Source organism: Octopus bimaculoides, chromosome 22, assembly GCF_046866305.1.
Source record: "Octopus bimaculoides isolate indiv1 chromosome 22, ASM4686630v1, whole genome shotgun sequence".
Taxonomy (NCBI): domain Eukaryota; kingdom Metazoa; phylum Mollusca; class Cephalopoda; order Octopoda; family Octopodidae; genus Octopus; species Octopus bimaculoides.
The window spans coordinates 31881099-31901098 of NC_142949.1; the positions used below are offsets into that span (position 1 = coordinate 31881099).

Below are 20000 nucleotides of genomic sequence, written 5' to 3' on the forward strand. Positions count from 1 at the left end.
TACCCATGCACACAAACGAGCACATACATATATATGTGTATACATTGAGATATATATATATCACACACATGCATATATATATGTGCATACATTTAGATATGTATGCATTGGTTTGTGCGTTGTATAAATGCGTTTCCTCTGTAGCCTCCGTGTACATTATATATATATATATATATATATATATATATATATATATATATATATATATATATATATATATATATATATATATATATATATATATATAGATAGATAGATAGATAGATAGATAGATAGATAGATAGATAGATATTCACGAACATTCATTTTTCAGGGTATAAGATTAACCAAGAATAAAACACACACACTTAAATATATATATATATATATATATATATATATATATATATATATATATATATATATATATATACATATATTCCGGAAAATTTATAGCAACATAATATAAACACGAATATGTGAATTGTAAAAGAAAATTTATGAAAGAATTTCCACAAGAATTATGACATTGTTTAGCAATTTTAAACTCCTCGATCCATTTTATGATCAAATGTCATGATTCTCCAACATATGTTTTATAACCTGTAAAGATATTACGGATAATTTTATTGTTTACTCAGATATTATTACTATCAATACTATTATTATTTGTTTGTTTGTTTTTATTCTTGTAGTTTTATTGTATTTGTGATACATGCTTTCGTTGCAAAAACCGAGAACCATTCTATGTCCCTTAGATACGGGTAGGCTTTTTGTTTATAGCTTGATGTGTCTGGTTTAATTTATAGTATTATCAATATTCTACGTATTTTCTGTGTGCATAGCCTGCCTCCGCTAAAGTATTGAAAATATCTGAAGTGCGGATGCAGTTTCTACTTGTGCTTCTGGATTGTACAATGCGTACAGCAGCGTTTAGTGCTAGTCTGTTGAAAGTAAAACGTGTGCAGCAGCTCGTTCTACGTACTGATCTGAATGTTATAGAATAGCGGGATTAGATGATTCAGCATAGGTGTTTAAACGCTGACGACTTGGCAAGGCTGACTTGATTGTCAACCTGTTTTGGTGACAGTACGTTTTAGAGTTGGAGGCAGAATTATACAGATTTATACAGATTTAGAAAGAAAGAAACAAAGAAAGAAAAAAGAAAGCGGAGAAACATTAAAACGCCTTATGTCAAATAAGTCAGCGTCGAATAAGCGACGCCAAAAAGACAGTTTCAAAACATCTCAACCTCATCTATTTGGAATATGTACGATATCTAGTACGAAGTGCAGTATCTGGAACTGCTATTTTATTTATGAAGTGAAGGTTTTAGATTATTCTACGGAGAATCTATTTACTACGTGTCTAGAGGCCTTCTAATGTTATTTCTCGTAGGATGTCGAAGTTCTCTAGTTCAATCTATGCCCGTCTCTGCATTTATATTCAGATCATTCCCAGATAATAGATTTGAATCGCAGTTGTTACCGTTCTCGATCCCACGCCACCATTTCTATTGTTTTGTCCTTATAAAAACTATGTTTTTTCTACCCTGGTCAGTTTCAAACTTCCACGTTATTTTCTGTTCTCTTCTAGAACGATTCCGTCTCGCCTACCTTTGATTTATAGTGTCCCAACTCCCACACAACACGTTTTAAAAGCGATCCCTCTTTGACGAAATATCGCAGCTTTGCAGCGTTTGAGCATACATATACATCAAGTATATAATATCGATAATGTTTTATAGTATTGAGCTACTTATAATATAAAATCCGTATAACACAAACATATATACCATTTATCTTTTAGCTTTTACTAGTTTCAGTCATTGGCACTGGACTGCGGTCATACTGGAGTACTACACTGTAAGGATTAAGGCGAATGAATCGAACCTAATGCCTACGTATTTTTTCTTAAGTGTGGTATTTATTCTAGAAATATTTACAGAGATGTAAACAAACCAACTGCGGTTGCTAGGTGCTGGATACAAACACAGGCAGTAACACACACATACGCACGACGCACACATACGCATACGCACACACATAGGGGGGCTTCCACACAATTTCCGTCCACCAGATTCACTCACAACGTATCATTTGGCCTGGGGCTATAGTAAAAAGACATATGTCGAAGGTGCCACATAATGGAACTGAAAACGAAAGCACAAGGCTTCAGAGCGATCTTCTTAACCACACACCTATAATCACAATTAATTTTTCCTTTCATTTTTTTATATTTTTTATCGATTTTCCTTGATACACCAAAAACTTCCTGTTCTTTTACTTAAATTGTGTTACATCACTCTGGTTAATACGTATGACTCTATTGTTTGAAACCCGTTCCTCTCTGTGACCAGAGTAGGTGTATACGATTTATTTCAGCGCACAGTTAGTTTATTTTAAACGCTGTATTTACAGCTGTTTCTATCTAAGCGCTTTAGTTCACTTCCCACATTAAACAGAATAAATACAGAAGCTGTCCTATACAACATTGGCGGTACTAAGCATTGACTTCAGCTTTTTTTTTCTTTTAAATATTTATCTAATTTCACTGCGTACTATTTGTTTTTAAAATTTCTCATTCGCTTATCTGTGTATATCTAATCAGTTTCTTTTACACTTAAATATTCCTGTCTGTGGTTCTTTTTGGATTTTCTCATTTCCGTGTACATATCCAACTTAATTTTGTCAGTTTTAATTAAATTGGTATTTACTTACGGTAGTTTTGACACATTTCTCTTCTACCGTTTACTGCGATACACCATTGTCTACTCCGATAATTAGGAGGGCGCTATACCTTGTTAATAGTTTTTAGTCATTCAATACAGAGGAAATGGCTTATATCGTATACTTTCTGTTTATAACCAGATTCTTCTGGGTTCAGTCCCACTGCGTGGAACCATAAGCGGGTGCCTTTTACTATACAGCCGGGTTTATAAGCCTTGTGAGTGGATTTGGCAGACGGAAATTGAAAGAAGCTCGTAGTATATGTGTGTGTGTGTGTGTGTATGTGTGTGTCTTTGTGTCTATGGTTGTCCCCTACCACCGCTTTGAAACCGGTGCTAGTGTGTTTACGTCCCCGTAATTTAACGATTCGGTAAAAGTATCCGACGGAATAAATATCGAGCTTAACAAATAAGTACATGGATGAATTTTTTCATGGCCGCAGTCGAAATAACTGAAACAAATATTAGATAAAACCAAATGAGAGAATTATGGTTTCGTTCGGCAGGTTTATCGAAGGATCAGCCTTAGCAAAGAAGTGGATGAGATAAGGGGTCTCCTTGAAACATCCTTTTCTTTATAGCGCCAGTTCTGATAGTCTCTTATTTACTTTCCAGCATGAATGATTTCCATATATATATATATATATATATATATATATATATATATATATATATATATATATATATATATATGCGAGTAAAAATAAATACAAGAAAGGTGGGGGTTTTTTGTATGATTGTGTATAGAGGAATATATTATTTTGTTTAAAAGAGGTCCAACACTGTCTGTTTTTTATGTTTTATTTATATTCCTGCAGAACCAATGTGGGGTATAGAATATGGAATATACAATATATAATATAATATACAATATATAATATAAAATAAAATAAAATAAAAATGGATGGCACCATGAAAGAAAGTATTGAATGTAGATGAAATATTGAGTGTTCAATATAAAGGATCAAATATATAAATATATATATATATATATATATATATATATATATATATATATATATATATAGAGAGAGAGAGAGAGAGAGAGAGAGAGAGAGAGAGAGAGGGAGAGAGAGAGAGAGAGAGCTTATGTATTCCGACCATGTGCTTCAACAAGAAATTTGCGATTTTTTCAAAGCTAAACACAGTTCAGTCTTCTCAAACTGTTCTTCAATTAATCACCAGTTGTGATCCCTGCTCACGGAGCAAATGTATTTTTTTAAATATATTTTCTCACCGTTCTATTGTGCTTCTTGATAATGCTCAATTGTTTTATTCCTTATTTACTCCCAATATAGTTGAACATCCGTTAAAATTGCTGCGTGGTCCGGTGTTTACTTATATTTATATTTTATCTCTCTTTCTACTCCGTAAATATCCTTATAAAATATTATGATATTTAATGCGTTGATAAGGTTAAAGTTATTTATCTACTATTGTTTCCTTAGGAAAATGCAAACGTAATTTTGTGAGAGATCGGGACGAACACAAAAGAAGAACACATTAAACCGGCACAAAATGCTATTATATGATATAATGAACTGATGTACTAATTACCATAACAAACGTTTAGGGTATTTCGTCTATACTGTTTTCATAATTAGATCTGTTTAGTCAGGAATTTACACTTTGCACAAAAGTTATAGAGAAAAAAAAAAGCGAATTCAGACTAAATAAACAAATTTGGAAAATTATATAAAAAGCATCACAGAGCGTAGATACGTCAATATTGTTCTGGTTGTTTTTTGTTTGTTTGTTTGTTGGTTTTTGTTTTATCTTCTTTTTTTTTTCTTGGTAAATGGACTTGGCGATTCCGATGAGAATACGTAGTGTTGAATATCTTTTGAATTATGGAACTAAGTGATACCAAATATAATTTATAGAGCCACGTTCTACACACGATGCTCCAAAGTAAGTGGACAAATATTGTAACTTTAGTTCAGTATATTTACGTGTATATATATATATATGTATGTATATATATATATATATATATATATATATATATATATATATATATATATATATATATATATATATATGTATATATATATATATATATATATATATATATATATATATATATATATATATATATATATGTATGTATACATATATACATATATATATATATCTATATAAGTATATATGTGTATATATCTATATGTATATATGTATATATATATATATATATATATATATATATATATATATATATATGTATATATCTATATATATGTATATATATATACGTTTATGTATATATGTGCATATATATATACATATATATATAGTACATATGTATATACATAAAATACACACACAACTCTACACATATATTTATATATGATCTCTGTATATACGTACATATGCGTGTGTGAGTGTATATATACATGTCTATTATATATATATATATATATATATATATATATATATATATATATATATATAGATAGATAGATAGATAGATAGATAGATAGATAGATAGATAGATAGATAGATAGATGGGTGTATATTAAGTGTGGACGTAATAATCCCCACTTTCACACAGAGCTAATATATTTGGCAGAGTCATAAATGCTACAGACACATTCTATATATCTTTTCCACTCTGGAGTCAATAATTTTGATCAGTGTCTGACGGAACCTCACAGATTTACAAAGGTCAAATTGTTCATTCTTTTTTATGGATGATTCATACAAACATTTCTATTCCGTCTGCATATGTGTATACATGTGTATACTTGTGTATACATGTGTATACATGTGTATACATTTATGAATGTATTTATCTTGGCAGGTAAGTATGTGCATATATACGTATATACACACAAAAACATAATCACTAACACAAACGCATACGTAATATTTATATATTCTCATACACATATCTATCTATCTATATATATATATGTGTGTGTGTGTTAGAATATATAAGTGAATATATATATGTGTGTGTTTTTGTATGTGTGTGAGTGTGTGTGTATAGTTAGGTAATGGATATTTCACACAGACGTGATTTTACTTCATTGAAGTGAAAAAGCACTTCATAACGTGATGTCCAGTACAATAATACATATTGAACTTTATGTCGGTGATATACAAGATAAAGGACTGTGTGGTGAATAAGTTTACTTCTGTACCATGTGGTTTCGGGTTCGGTTCTCCGCTTCAGGGAACATTAGGCAAGTCACTTCTTCTATGGCCCAGAGCCCACCAAATCCTTACGAATAGATTTTGTAGAACGGAAATTGAAAGAAGTCCATCGATTATGTGTGTATGTACCCGTATGTGTGAGTGAGTGTGTTTGTGTGTGAGCATGTATGCATGTCTGTTCGTGTGTGTAAGTGTATATGTGTATGCATGTGTGTGGGGCGGGGTGCTATTGTATGTGTTTGGATGTATATATAGAGGTCGTCGTTGCCTTACGACCGACCGACTTTACGACGATTGGGGCGCCAGCTCCCGGCAGCAATAATAAATAGTCCAATTGAAATCTAATGGGATTAATTTCTTAGAAATTGACTCGTCTACGGATGATGTCGGCTAACAAACGCTTACCCTAGATTTGGTTATCGATCGCCACAATCTTGGATGACTATCCTGTCGCATCTATTATGCAGATTAACGGCCCGAAAGGACGAAAAGAAAAGCCGACTTCGACAAAATTTGAACTCAGATCGTAAAGACAATAAACTGTCATCCTTATTTCTTATGAAAACATTAACGTGATTCGGAGAACTATTTCATGTCATCGTGTCACGTTCTTCAGTCAAAATCTTCAGCAATTCAAACATCATGAATATTCAAGTTGCTCTTCAGCTAAACTGTTTCCCTAACATTTTTTTTTTTGATGTTTGTTTATTGCTCAATCTATTTCATTCTGTTTACATTGTTATTTTCTCTTTTCCGCAATATATTTAGGAGGTCTTTGGTTGCATTCTTTTACTACTACTACTACTACTACTACTACTACTACTACTACTACTACTACTACTACTACTACTACTACTAGTTTTATTATTATTTATACTCTAGGCACAAAGCCATGAGTTTTATTATAATTGTTGATGTTGTGGATATCATCATCATCATCATCATTATTATTATAAAGCCTGCATGCTAGCAGGATTTCCAGCATGCCAAACAATGTACTTAGCAGTATTTCATCTACCTTAACTTTCTGAGTTCGATTTCCGTTATGGTCCACGTTGCTTTTTCTTCATTTCAGAATCGAAAAAATAATCACCAGTGAAGCACTGGGGTGTATGTGATGGACTCATACCTTTCCTTAAAACTGCTGGCCTCGTACCAGTATATAGTGCTTCGTGAAGGCAAAGTGAAAGAAAAAAACAAGAATAGCACTCAGAGAGTGCAAAACTCCGTCAAGGCAACACCAACGTCCTCTCAACGATTAGCCAGAGATGATTTTTAAAATGAGAACATCTGAACTAAACACGACTGCTCTCACAACCGAGAATATTAAAAATGAACCCGACCGCTCTCAAAAATTTAGTAACAAAAAAAAAGCAGGAAAAATAATCTAGAATCCTTGTCCGGTACCGGATCGATCTCACAAGGCCAAAAGTCCGTGAGAGTTTCATATGAATCCATCCAGCCGTTCTTGAGATATCTTGTCCACGGACAAACACACAAACAACAAACACGACTGAAAACAATACCTCCGCCTTCGCTAAGGTGGAAGTAAATATCATTATTTCTTGGTATCAAGGCGGCCAGCTGCCAAAATCGTTAACACGCCGGGCAAAATGCTTAGCGGCCTTTCGCCCATATTTACGTTCTGGGTTCAAATGCCGTCGAGGTCGACTTTGCCTTTCATCTTCATGGTGTCGACAAAATAAGCATCAGTTGAACGCAGGGGTTACCTTCTCGCCCGAAATTGCTGGCCTTGTGCCAAAACTGGAAACCATTATTTGCTGTCATACGTTATATATTTGTTTTCAATATCTTTTGTATTATTATATTTGTATTATCCTGGAAATTTACATTACTAATTCTTATTGTTCTTGCTTTTATCATATCATAATCATCATGATCATCATCATCGTCGTCATCATTATTATCATTATTAGTGTTGCAGTTGTTGTTGATGTTGATGTTGTTGTATTTTGCGTTTAGAAGCATACACACACCAATAGAAACTACTAGCAGAAGATTAGATTATTACCAATTTTTTACTGGATAAATTTTTACAAAATATTTTTGCAAACAAGAACCTTCGAAACATCCCGATATCTGAGATAAACAGAAGACCCGTTTTTTTTAGATATTGTTTTATTTTAACCGTTTTCTTTTCTTTTCATTACGAACTGTGCAATATGGCTTCTTCTACTACTACTAGAATAATGGGAGTGAGATACTTACAAGAATAGCAGCACAAACTGGATACGCCTCCTCAAAATAAATGGACTCTGAAAATGCGAAAACTAATTTAAAAACAGAATGCTGAAAGAAAAAAAAAACAAGCGGAAAATGAAAATAAAGCAACCACAAGTACACTAAATTCACATCAGAAAATACAAATTTACACGTCATAAACAAAATCAGCAACACACATTTTGTTTTCGCTAGTGATACTAATCTAAGAGAAGTTTAGATATCCATAAGTTGCTAGAAAGTGGTATGTCATTAAAGTATGTTCTTGCATCCGAAATTTATCCATCAGGAAGGAAAAGACGTAGCTTCGTTTCGCAGAGCGGGGAGAGTTTCCCAATTGCTCTCGAAAGAACAAGTTATGAAACTCTGAGTGAAGCATATAGAACTGATACGTCTAGTAATATAGGAGTGTGTCTCTGGGCTTCAAAACTAAGGATAAGGTAACAAAGTAAGCAAAAATATTGACTGGCTTCCGGTAGCGAGGTGAGAAGTGTCTCTTTCAGAAATTTACCCCTATTTTGGGTGCAGAATGAAAAGAGACAATAATCACGGCGCAGGACAGGAAATGTGTAGCAGTTGGTCATTTGAGGACATTCTGAACAGAAGAATTGCAAAGGGAAATAAAGAAGGGAAATGAGCAAAGGTACAGACAGCAACAGGCCCTAAAAGTTGTTGGATCCAGTTGCACGAATGGTTACAGCCCGGAGAATAACGAATGAAATTGTCTTGTCCCGAGCGTTAGAAACGAATGACGAACGAGTTGTAAAATGAACTGTAAATGAATCCTGACACTTACTTTCAATATTGTTTTTAATTTATCAAAGATACAAAATGATGTCCTCTTTATGAAACTCATTTTTGTGATTGGGGTTATTGTATATTTAATATATAACGTAATATTTTAGAGTACAGAGGAGTGTCCATAAACTACAAATAATGAGAATAAAGATTAGGTACCAGTGAAACACTGGGGTCGACGTAATCGACTAGACCCCTCCCCATAAAAATGTCAGGTCTTATACCTTAAGTAGAAAGGATTATTGTTGTTGTTGTTTTTGTTTTTGTTAAGACGGCGAGCTGACAGAATCGTTAGCACGCCGGTCGAGACGCTTAACAGTATTTCGTCTGACTCTACTACGTTCTGAGTTCAAATTCCGCCGTGGTCAATTTTGTGCCTTTCATCCTTTCGGAGTCGATAAATTAGGAACCAGTTGCGTACTGGAGTCGTTCTACTCGACTGGTCCCCTCTCTCAAAATTTCATGCATTGCGCCTTAAGTAAGAAAGATTATTATTATTATTATTATTATTATTATTATCAGTAGCAGCAGATTATATCAAACAAAAACGTATTATTGTCATTATTATCGTTAAAAATAAGTCTTAATTATTAAGATAAATTCAAACCCTTGTGAATAAAATGGTTTTAAAAGTCTTTCAAGAAATTTCATTTGGCATTGTATCTGCACTTGTATATATAGACTTGGGACATAAAAAAAATAATACGAATTTTATACACAATAAATTGGTGGTTAGAGGATTCGAAAAGCAATTTAATTCTAATTATGGGTACTTGATATGCTTTTAAAGAAATGTAAATATAGAACAACCTAAGGGCAAAAAATATTTTGTTTCTATTTGCTGCAGTCCATCTGTTTAAATTACATTCGCTACTTCGGTGGTTTTTGCTTATATTTTCTATTTTTATGTTCATTTTTTTTTCTTAAACGTGAATGAAAGCTTAATATGCTAACAAAATTGGTGTAATGCGCGAGAGCAGAGTCAACAAGTTAATCGTGCATTATTGTAGCATCAATTCAAGTGCCTATACATACAGACATATATACATACATACATAGGCAATTCAAACATGAGAACAAAATGAAATAAAAGTCAAAATGATGCCCGAAGTGAATGTATTTGGTTGACGCTCATATGTATGTATATATATATATATACCTATCCCACTACATCTCTGTAAATATATATGTATGAGTGTATATATATATATACGTTTCTACTCTAGACACAAGGTCCAAAGATTTGAGGGTAGGGGGCCCGTCGATTAGATCGACCCCAATACGCAACTGGCGATTAATTAATTTATCGGCCCCCGAAGGATGAAAGGCAAAGTCGACCATCGCGGAATTTGAACTCAAAGACAGATGCAACGACAGACGAAACACCGCTAAGCATTTCGCCCGCCGTGCTAACGTGTCTGCCAGCTCGCTGCCTCTTATATTTATATATATATATATATATATATATATATATATATATATTATATATATATATATATATATATATATATATATAAATATATATATATATATATATATATATATATATATATATATATATATATATATATATATATATATATATATATATATATATATATATATATATATATATATATATATATATATATATATATATATATATATATATATATATATATAATATATATATATATATATATATATATATATATATATATATATATATATATATATATATATATATATATATATATATATATATATATATATATATATATATATATATATATATATATATATATATATATATATATATATATATATATATATATATATATATATATATATATATATATATATATATATATATATACATATATATATATATATACATATATATATATATATATATATATACATATATATATATATACATATATATATATATATATATATATATATATATATATATATATATATATATATATATATATATATATATATATATATATATAATATATATATATATATATATATATATATATATATATATATATATATATATATATATATATATATATATATATATATATATATATATATGTATATATATATATATATGTATATATATATATATATATATATATATGTATATATATATATATATGTATATATATATATATATATATATATATATATATATATATATATATATATATAATATATATATATATATATATATATATATATATATATATATATATATATATATATATATATATATATATATATATATATATATATATATATATATATATATATATATATATATATATATATATATATATATAATATATATATATATATATATATATATATATATATATATATATATATATATATATGTATATATATATATATATATATGTATATATATATATATATATATATATATATATATATATATTATATATATATATATATATATATATATATATATATATATATATATATATATATATACATATATATATATATATACATATATATATATATATATATATACATATATATATATATATACATATATATATATATATATATATATATATATATATATATATATATATATATATATATATATATATATATATATATATATATATATATATATATATATATATATATATATATATATATATATATATATATATATATATATATATATATATATATATATATATATATATATATATATATATATATATATATATATATATATGTATATTATATATATATATGTATATATATATATATATATATATATGTATATATATATATATATGTATATATATATATATATATATATATATATATATATATATATATATATATATATATATATATATATATATATATATATATATATATATATATATATATATATATATATATATATATATATATATATATATATATATATATATATATATATATATATATATATATATATATATATATATATATATATATATATAATATTATATATATATATATATATATATATATATATATATATATATATATATGTGTGTGTAGTGTGCATTCCATAACGGGAATAGTCGTAACATCGCCTACGGGTGTCGAACGCCGTTTCTTCTATAAACCTTACAGCAATGCAAACCACTATACCCGATACTATAATAATATTAATGAAAAAAGCTTGACAATCACATCATTATAAAAGTAAACGTATATATATCTATGATTTATAATTTCTTCTTCTTCTTCTCTTTCTTCTCTCAATCATTATTTTATTCCAGTCCCTTGTATATTTAATGTGGATTACATTTCCTTCACAACCAGTATCTCTGCCCACTGTTACAACGCTACAAACTACAACGACATTATTCGAAGAGGATTTCACTCGAAACTTTCAAGATAGGACGTCTGTAACAACAACAACAACAACAACAACAACAATAATAAAAACAACAAGCGGGGGGGGGGGGAAACAACATGAAGAAATTTTGCAATAATAATCGGTTTCAAATTGTTTCCGATAATGGAAAACCACTTAGGGTAACACAATATAGATCCATTAAAGACAACATGAATATGGAGAAAGTGTGAAAATACAGAGATGAGACCATTGTTTAACTGGATTAACAATAAAAATAACGAAGGTATGAAGAAGGTGTCTCTACTTAATGTGGTCGACCTACAAGACATAATAGTCAACTACCTTTTAAATCAAATTTTACAATCTTAAAAGAGGAAATACGTTTAAGATAATGTAGTTCTATAAACATTATATTTTATGGGTATTAGATCCTTCGAATTATCTCTGTACATTGGGTTTTTATTTCATGAAAAGGAGCAATTCGTTACTCTCCTACATAAAAGATTTCGCCACTGACATTGAATATATGGCTGGACATTGCCTATATCCTTGTATGAGCGTGCATTTATGAGATCCTATGCAATAAATTCAGGAGATATGCCTGTTATTTTTATTCATTTCAATCTATATATCAAGAAATAAAGCGTTAATACACTTACACAACGAGGTTCTCCGCGACTACATCCAAAATCCCGTTGCTGAAAAGCTAGATTGTGAACTGCATAGCCATATATTAACAGGCTTGCTTCTCAACCCATATGGTTCTGAGTTCAGTCCCACTGCGTAGTACCTTAGGCAAGTGCCTTCTACTGTGGTCTTAAGCCGGCCGAAGCCTTGTGGGTAGATTTGGTACACAGAAACTTAAAGAAGCTCGTCCTATATACATATAGCCATGTGTGTTTAATTTTGCATCTGAGTATATCCCCCATACATACATACATACATATTTAGATACATACATATGTATATGCATACGAGGTCTGATCAATAAGTACATACATACATACATACATACATACATACATACATATATATATATATATATATATATATATATATATATATATATATATATATATAACAATACGCATTTATATATATATTTATAAATACAAATATATTTATTACATTAAAAATATTTCCTTATACAAACACACGCACACAAGCAAAGCCACACTCACACAAGCAAAGCCACACTCACACAAGCAAAGCCACACTCACACACACACATATAAATACCCTCATATATTTGAAAATAAAACTAAATGATACAAAACACAAGCTTCAGCGTGGTCATACCCTTTAGGCTGAAACAGGTAAAAAAAATACATATATACTTATGTGTGCTTGAGTAAAACAAAATTAATCTTTCAATATAGGAGGTGAATATTCCCATTATATATCTGTTACTATATAAAGCGATATGAAAATAAGGATACTAAATTTTGCTTTCGCATAAAAAAAGAGAGGTTCGTATACAAAAGTTTTGCTATAAAAATATTACAGTATGTTATCACAAAGTTAGTTTCAAACAGAGAAAGAGATGTACTTTTCCTTTACAAATATGCGCGCATATGTGTGTGTGTGTGTGTGTATACACACAAACATACACGCAGAGATGTTTAGAGGGGCCAGGAGGGAAGGAGAAAGAGTTGAACAAACGAAGCGCGTAGTTGGTGTCATGGATGTGAGAGATGAGGGAAGCCACTAGGGGGGCGAGAACACGGTCAAGATATCTGGAGGTGAGTTCGGTGGGTCAGCTGCAGGAGAGGACGATGCGGCGGCCAGGGTTGTTACGTTTGTGGATTTTGGGGAGGAAGTAAATAGTGGGGGTGCGAGGGGTGCGGACAATGAAGTTGGAGGCGGTGGGGCAGATGGGAGGATGGGATGAGGTCATGGATAGTGGAGGACATGGTCTGCTGGTAGCTGGAGGGCAGAGGGCAGTAGAAGGAGGTGTCTTGAAGTTGGCGGAGAGCTTCTTCCTTGTAGAGGTTCGCACTCCACACCACCACAGCCCCACCCTTGTCGGCCGGTTTTATGATGATGTTACACTGAGCTTCACGTGCCCTGACCATCAGACATTTGTGACCGTCCGACAAGCGGGAACAAGACACTCTGAGTTACAGCTTTTTGAGACAATTTTGCAGTTTCAATAAAATGATATTATTCTACCTTTTGTATTCGAGTACTATTTTTCCATCTCGTTTTGTACTTATGTGCTGAGAGAGAGAGAGAGAGAGAGAGAGAGAGAGAGAAGGGTGGAGAGGGAGAGAGAGAGAGAGGGTGGGAGAGAGAGAGATATAAGAAGAGAGAGATAGATTGATTCATTCATTGGTTGTTTGTTTGTTTGTTTGTTTGTCTGGTTGGTTGGTTGGTTTATAAGAAACATTTCAGTAGAATGCGATTCTCTTTCTTGTTTGTTGCCTATGTGTATCTGTGTGTATTTGCAATTTGGACGCGTGTTTGTGCGTGTATGTGTGCTTGCGTTCCGTCTGTGTGTGAGTTGGTTGCCAAGTAACTAAATCTTAGATATTCTCGTCTACTTTTGCCTTTCTTGTTTTACAGAAAACTTACACATTCTAATGAGATAAACGATTCTCTATCTTGTTTTAATCTGTTGTAAGAACCAAAAATTGCGTTTCTGTTCTTGCGTTTATAATCTATTTTACAAGATAACCAAGACCATGTATATCTTAAGTGATTCACGATGAATGCTTTTAACACAGAAAATGTTTCACGGAAAATGTTTCATTTCCGATTTTAAAAAATAAAACAAACTGTCTAATTTTGGAACAAGGCTAACAATTCCGGAGGAGGGTGTAAGTCGATTATATTGACCCCTTAATCAAATGGTAATTATTTTATCGATTCCGAAATGATGAAAGGTAAAGTCGACTTTGGTGGAATTTGGACTCAAAACGTTAAGACGGGCGAAATGCCGCCAAGTATTTTCGCCCTGTGTATTAACAATTCTGCTTGAAATATTCTTCTCTACTCTAGGCGCAGGGCCTAGATCGACCCTAGTAAGCAACTGGTACTTAATTTATCGACCCCAAAAGGATGAACGGCAAAGTCGATCGTGGCGGAATTTAAACTCAGAACGTAGCGACAGAAGAAACACTGTTAAGCATTTTCGCCCGGCGTGCTAACGCTTCTACCAACTCACTGCCCTCTTGATGCCAAATATTAAAATAGATATTTAAATTCTTGAACATAAACATTTGCCACATTACCTCTTTAGACAGTTACCTCTTTATTTCCTTCACTGGCCATGCTGGAGCACTGCGTTAAGGTGTTTAGTCGAACAAATCGATCATGCTATATGCTTCTTTGCGTCTGGTATATAGTCAGTCGTTCTCTATTGCCGAACCGCTAATTTGCGGCTATATAAATAAATGAGCACCAGGTACCAAGAAATGACTGAGAACACATAAACACAGACAGAGGCACACATATGTATACGTATATATATATATATATACATATATATATATATATATATATATATATATATATATATATATATATATATATATATATATATTATATATATATACACTGTCATATGTATATATGAATATGTATATATACATATGTGTGTGTGTGTATACATATAAATATATGTATATATATATATATATATATATATATATATATATATATATATATATGTATATATAAATAATACAAAGAATATATAAACATGTATACACACATATATGTACATACTTACATCTACATGTGTATATACATGCATATCAGGGTACAGGACGTTAGAACAATAAACTACAGACAACGGAACGAACACATAGGAAAACGGAAAGCCACTTGGAATATCCCTTCATCAGCTGTCTCTATTCTATCTATATATATATATATATATATACACAAGAATAAGGGCAGGGAATCGTCAATTAATAATAGAATTAATAATTAACAATTTTGCCAAGTAGTTCGGTATGAAAAAACCTTTATCGGTAAAATCATTTATCATCATAAATATACAGGGATTAGCATTGAGTTGCTTCTCCAACATACTGAAAATTTAGAAATATCGCCATCCATTTAGAGAAAAATTTGTAGTTTAGAATCAGTAGTTCTTTGACTGCTATTTCTAAATTTTCAGTATGTTGGAGAAGCAACTCAATGCTAATCCCTGTATATTTATGATGATGATATATATATATATATATATATATATATATATATATAAAGTATATATATATAAAGTAAAAAGTAAAAGAGTCAAAAGGAAGATTAAGTACGGTTAGGCATCTTTTTAATCACAACAAATGTTTTCATACTTACAGATCCTCGCATATATAGGATTTAAAGTTAAGTTTAAATTAAATTATGTAACGATTTATCTGTATAAGAAGATCAATATGTTTCTCCTCGGGCGATACTCAGTTGTCTGTTTATTCATTCGGTTTCAACATGTTATTCTGCACATGCCAAACTGTACCATTACGCTTTTATTTTAACTTGTATAAAGCAAATAGGTTACCAAAACTATTGGGTCAACACAATATAACAGCAAAATGAAAACCTTTTAGGCAACAACCAAGAAGTATATCAGCCACACACTGTAATCTAAAGTAAAATAAGTGGAAGAGATAAACTATGCTTAATCAGCAAGATGTATTAGGCTAATAAAGTTATTTACACCACATCGGGTTTTCATTGCTATTTCTCTAACTTTTAATTCTATCTCAAGATGCCTATGAACTATGCTTGATGTTATCTGATGCTTCATAAAGATACATTTAATGGATATGCTTACTATTATGCTATCAACCATATTAACTTTCAGAGTTTTTCATTGTCGTATCATTTTACTGTTTAATTTCTCTGCTGTTATGGAAGTTTCGTTTTATCTTTTACTATAAATTCTCTGAACTTTAACATAACATCAACTGATTACGTGAATTGTCAGCTATTTCACACCTCACACTTATAATGCGTTTCTCATATTTAGACAGTAATGCATATGTCGTAACTGTATGGGTCCTAACAAAGATTAAAGAATACTTGAAATGATATTGCGGCATCTCGTCTGCCATTAGTAAACGGCACAAGCGGTTCAACGACAAGCCATGCAACAGAGTTCCATATGTTCAACTAACCCTTGAAGACTGTGCTCCAGGATGGCCGCAGTCCAATGATTGAAACAAGTATATTATAAAAAATAGAATACTTATAAAATTTTATGTGAATTGGTTTCAAGTTTTGGTTTCAACAATGCCTGCAATTTGGGGGGAAGCTGTTAACTCGATTACATCGACCCCAGTGCTCAAATAGTACTTATTTCATTGATTCCGGAAAGGATGAAAGGCAATGTCGACCTCGGCGAAATTTGAACTCAGAATGTGAAGACGGACGAAACAATACTAAGTATTTTTACCGGCATGATGACGATTCTGCCAGCTCATCGCCTTAAAGATGTTGCTAATATTGGTTTCAAATTTTAGCACAAGGACAGAAATTTGGGGTGGGGGGGAGGAATTAAATCGATTACTTGGTCCCCCAGTGCTCATCTGGTACTTATTTCATTGGCCATGACAAAAATGAAAGGCAAATTCAACCTCGGCGGAATTTGAACTCAGAAGGTAAAGACGGACGAAATACAGCTCGGTATATAAATTAAAATAAAATATCGTTTATCGGTAATCATTTATTTTTGTTCGTTATTGGAATACGGCGATGTAGGGGAACTGCCTTAAAGAGTTTCGTCGAACAAAATAACGATAATTTGAAAGTGAAAGTGAAAGTTGATTTTTCCTAAACAAAATTACTGTGAAACTTTATATGATGATGTGATATATCTAAGTATATTGGTCTTCCGAACAGCATAGTATTTTGTCATACAGTTTACTTTAATATCGTTACTATCTGCTCTCTAGCTTTATTGTGTGTTACAAGAATTTCATGATGTTGGAGTTTGGCAGGTGAGAATCGATTTTAAGTGTAGAAGTGATAGCGGTTTGTCTTTGGTGATGAATGAGGAAGGTTTCCCGGAGAGCAATAAAAATTTACGAAAATTTCTGTCATACATTGTTTACCTGGATGTGAACTTATAATAGGCGTCAGAAGGACGTAAGTATATGGCAATGCTTTTCCACTACTACTACTACTACTACTAGTAGTAGTAGAAGTAGTAGTAGTAGTAGTAGTAGTAGTAGTAGTAGTAGTAGTAGTAGTAGTAGTAGTCTTTTCAACTATAGGCTTGAAATTTCGTGGGCGCCGGTGTAAATCGATCATACCACAAGGATGGAATGCAAAGTCGACCTCGGTGGAATTTGAACTCGGAATATAAGGGCGGACAAAATACCACTAAGCATCTTGTTCATCATGCCTAACATGATGACGACGACGATGACAATGATGAGGATAATGATGGTAGTGGTGGTGGTGGTGGTGGTGGTGGTGGTGGTGGTGATGATGATAATGACATATATATATATATATATATATATATATATATATATATATATATATATATACATATATATATATACATAGAGAGAGAGAGAGAGAGAGTGTGTATGTGAGAGAGAGGGAGTGTGTGTATGTGAGAGAGAGAGAGAGAGAGAGGGAGAACGGATTTCCCTCAAATAAAATCAATCCACTAACAAGGTTTTGGTCGGCCGGAGACGATAGGAGAAGAAACTAAGCCAAAGTCTATCTTTATGTTCTTAGTTCAAATTTCGCCGACTTTATCTTTCATCCTTTCGGACTCAATAAATTATGTACCAGTTGCGTTCCGGGGTCGATCTAATCGACTGTTCCCCTCCCCAAAAATTTTGTGCCTTTTGCCTAAAGTAGAAAAGAATATTTTAATACGAATAAGGCAGTGAACTGGCAGAAACGGTAACACGCCGGGCGAAATGCTTAGCGGTATTTTGTCTCTTTACGTTCTGAGTTCAAATTCCGCCGAGGGCATGAAATTTGTTGAGCGTGGGGGTGGGGAGGACTAGTCGATTAAATCGACCCCAGTACGCAACTCGTACTTAATTTATCGACCCCAAAAGGATGAAAGGCAAAATCGACATAGGCGGAAATTGAACTCTGAGCGTAAGGATGGACGAAATACAGCTGAGCATTTTGCCTGGCATGCTAACGGTTCTACCAGCTCGCCGCCTTGATCACGATGATGATGATGATGATGATGATGATGATGATGATGATGATGATGATGATGATGATGATGATAATAATAAATAATTAATCTGTAAACACCATCAAAAGTACTTTTAAATATAAATAATAGCAAACACCTTTTACTGCCTCTTAAGATCACACTATTATCTTAACCTCAAATTAATTTTAAAACAATCTTTTGATTTTCTTATATTTTCTTGTATTGTAACACTCTCTAGAACAATTCTCTGTGCGAAAACGAAAGTATGAACTTCTTAATTGTTGTCTAATGCGGTCTCTGGGTAAGACTTGGTGTCAATTTTTACAAATACGAAAGCCAAATATATAATAATAATAATAATAATAATAATAATAATAATAATAATAATAATAATAATAATAATAATAATAATAATAATAATAATAATATTAATAATAATAATAATAATAATAATAATAATAATAAGATACTTCTCTATCACACGATTTTGTAAATGAACAATCTGGAGTGTCTATTTTAATGACCTAATAATGTATACAGTATGTTTCTAATGCAAATAATAATAATAATAA

General features: G+C 31.2%; 1 long non-coding RNA gene across 2 annotated transcripts in view; it reads right to left on the reverse strand.

The window, feature by feature from the left end:
- Positions 1-8212, reverse strand: part of LOC128250563 (uncharacterized) — a 54286-nt gene extending 46074 nt beyond the window's left edge. For both annotated transcript variants that reach the window (XR_016237991.1, XR_008266604.2), the window contains exon 1: positions 8093-8212. This is a non-coding gene — a long non-coding RNA (uncharacterized LOC128250563). The remainder of the gene's footprint in view (positions 1-8092) is intronic.
- Between the last annotated feature and the right edge of the window lie 11788 nt (positions 8213-20000).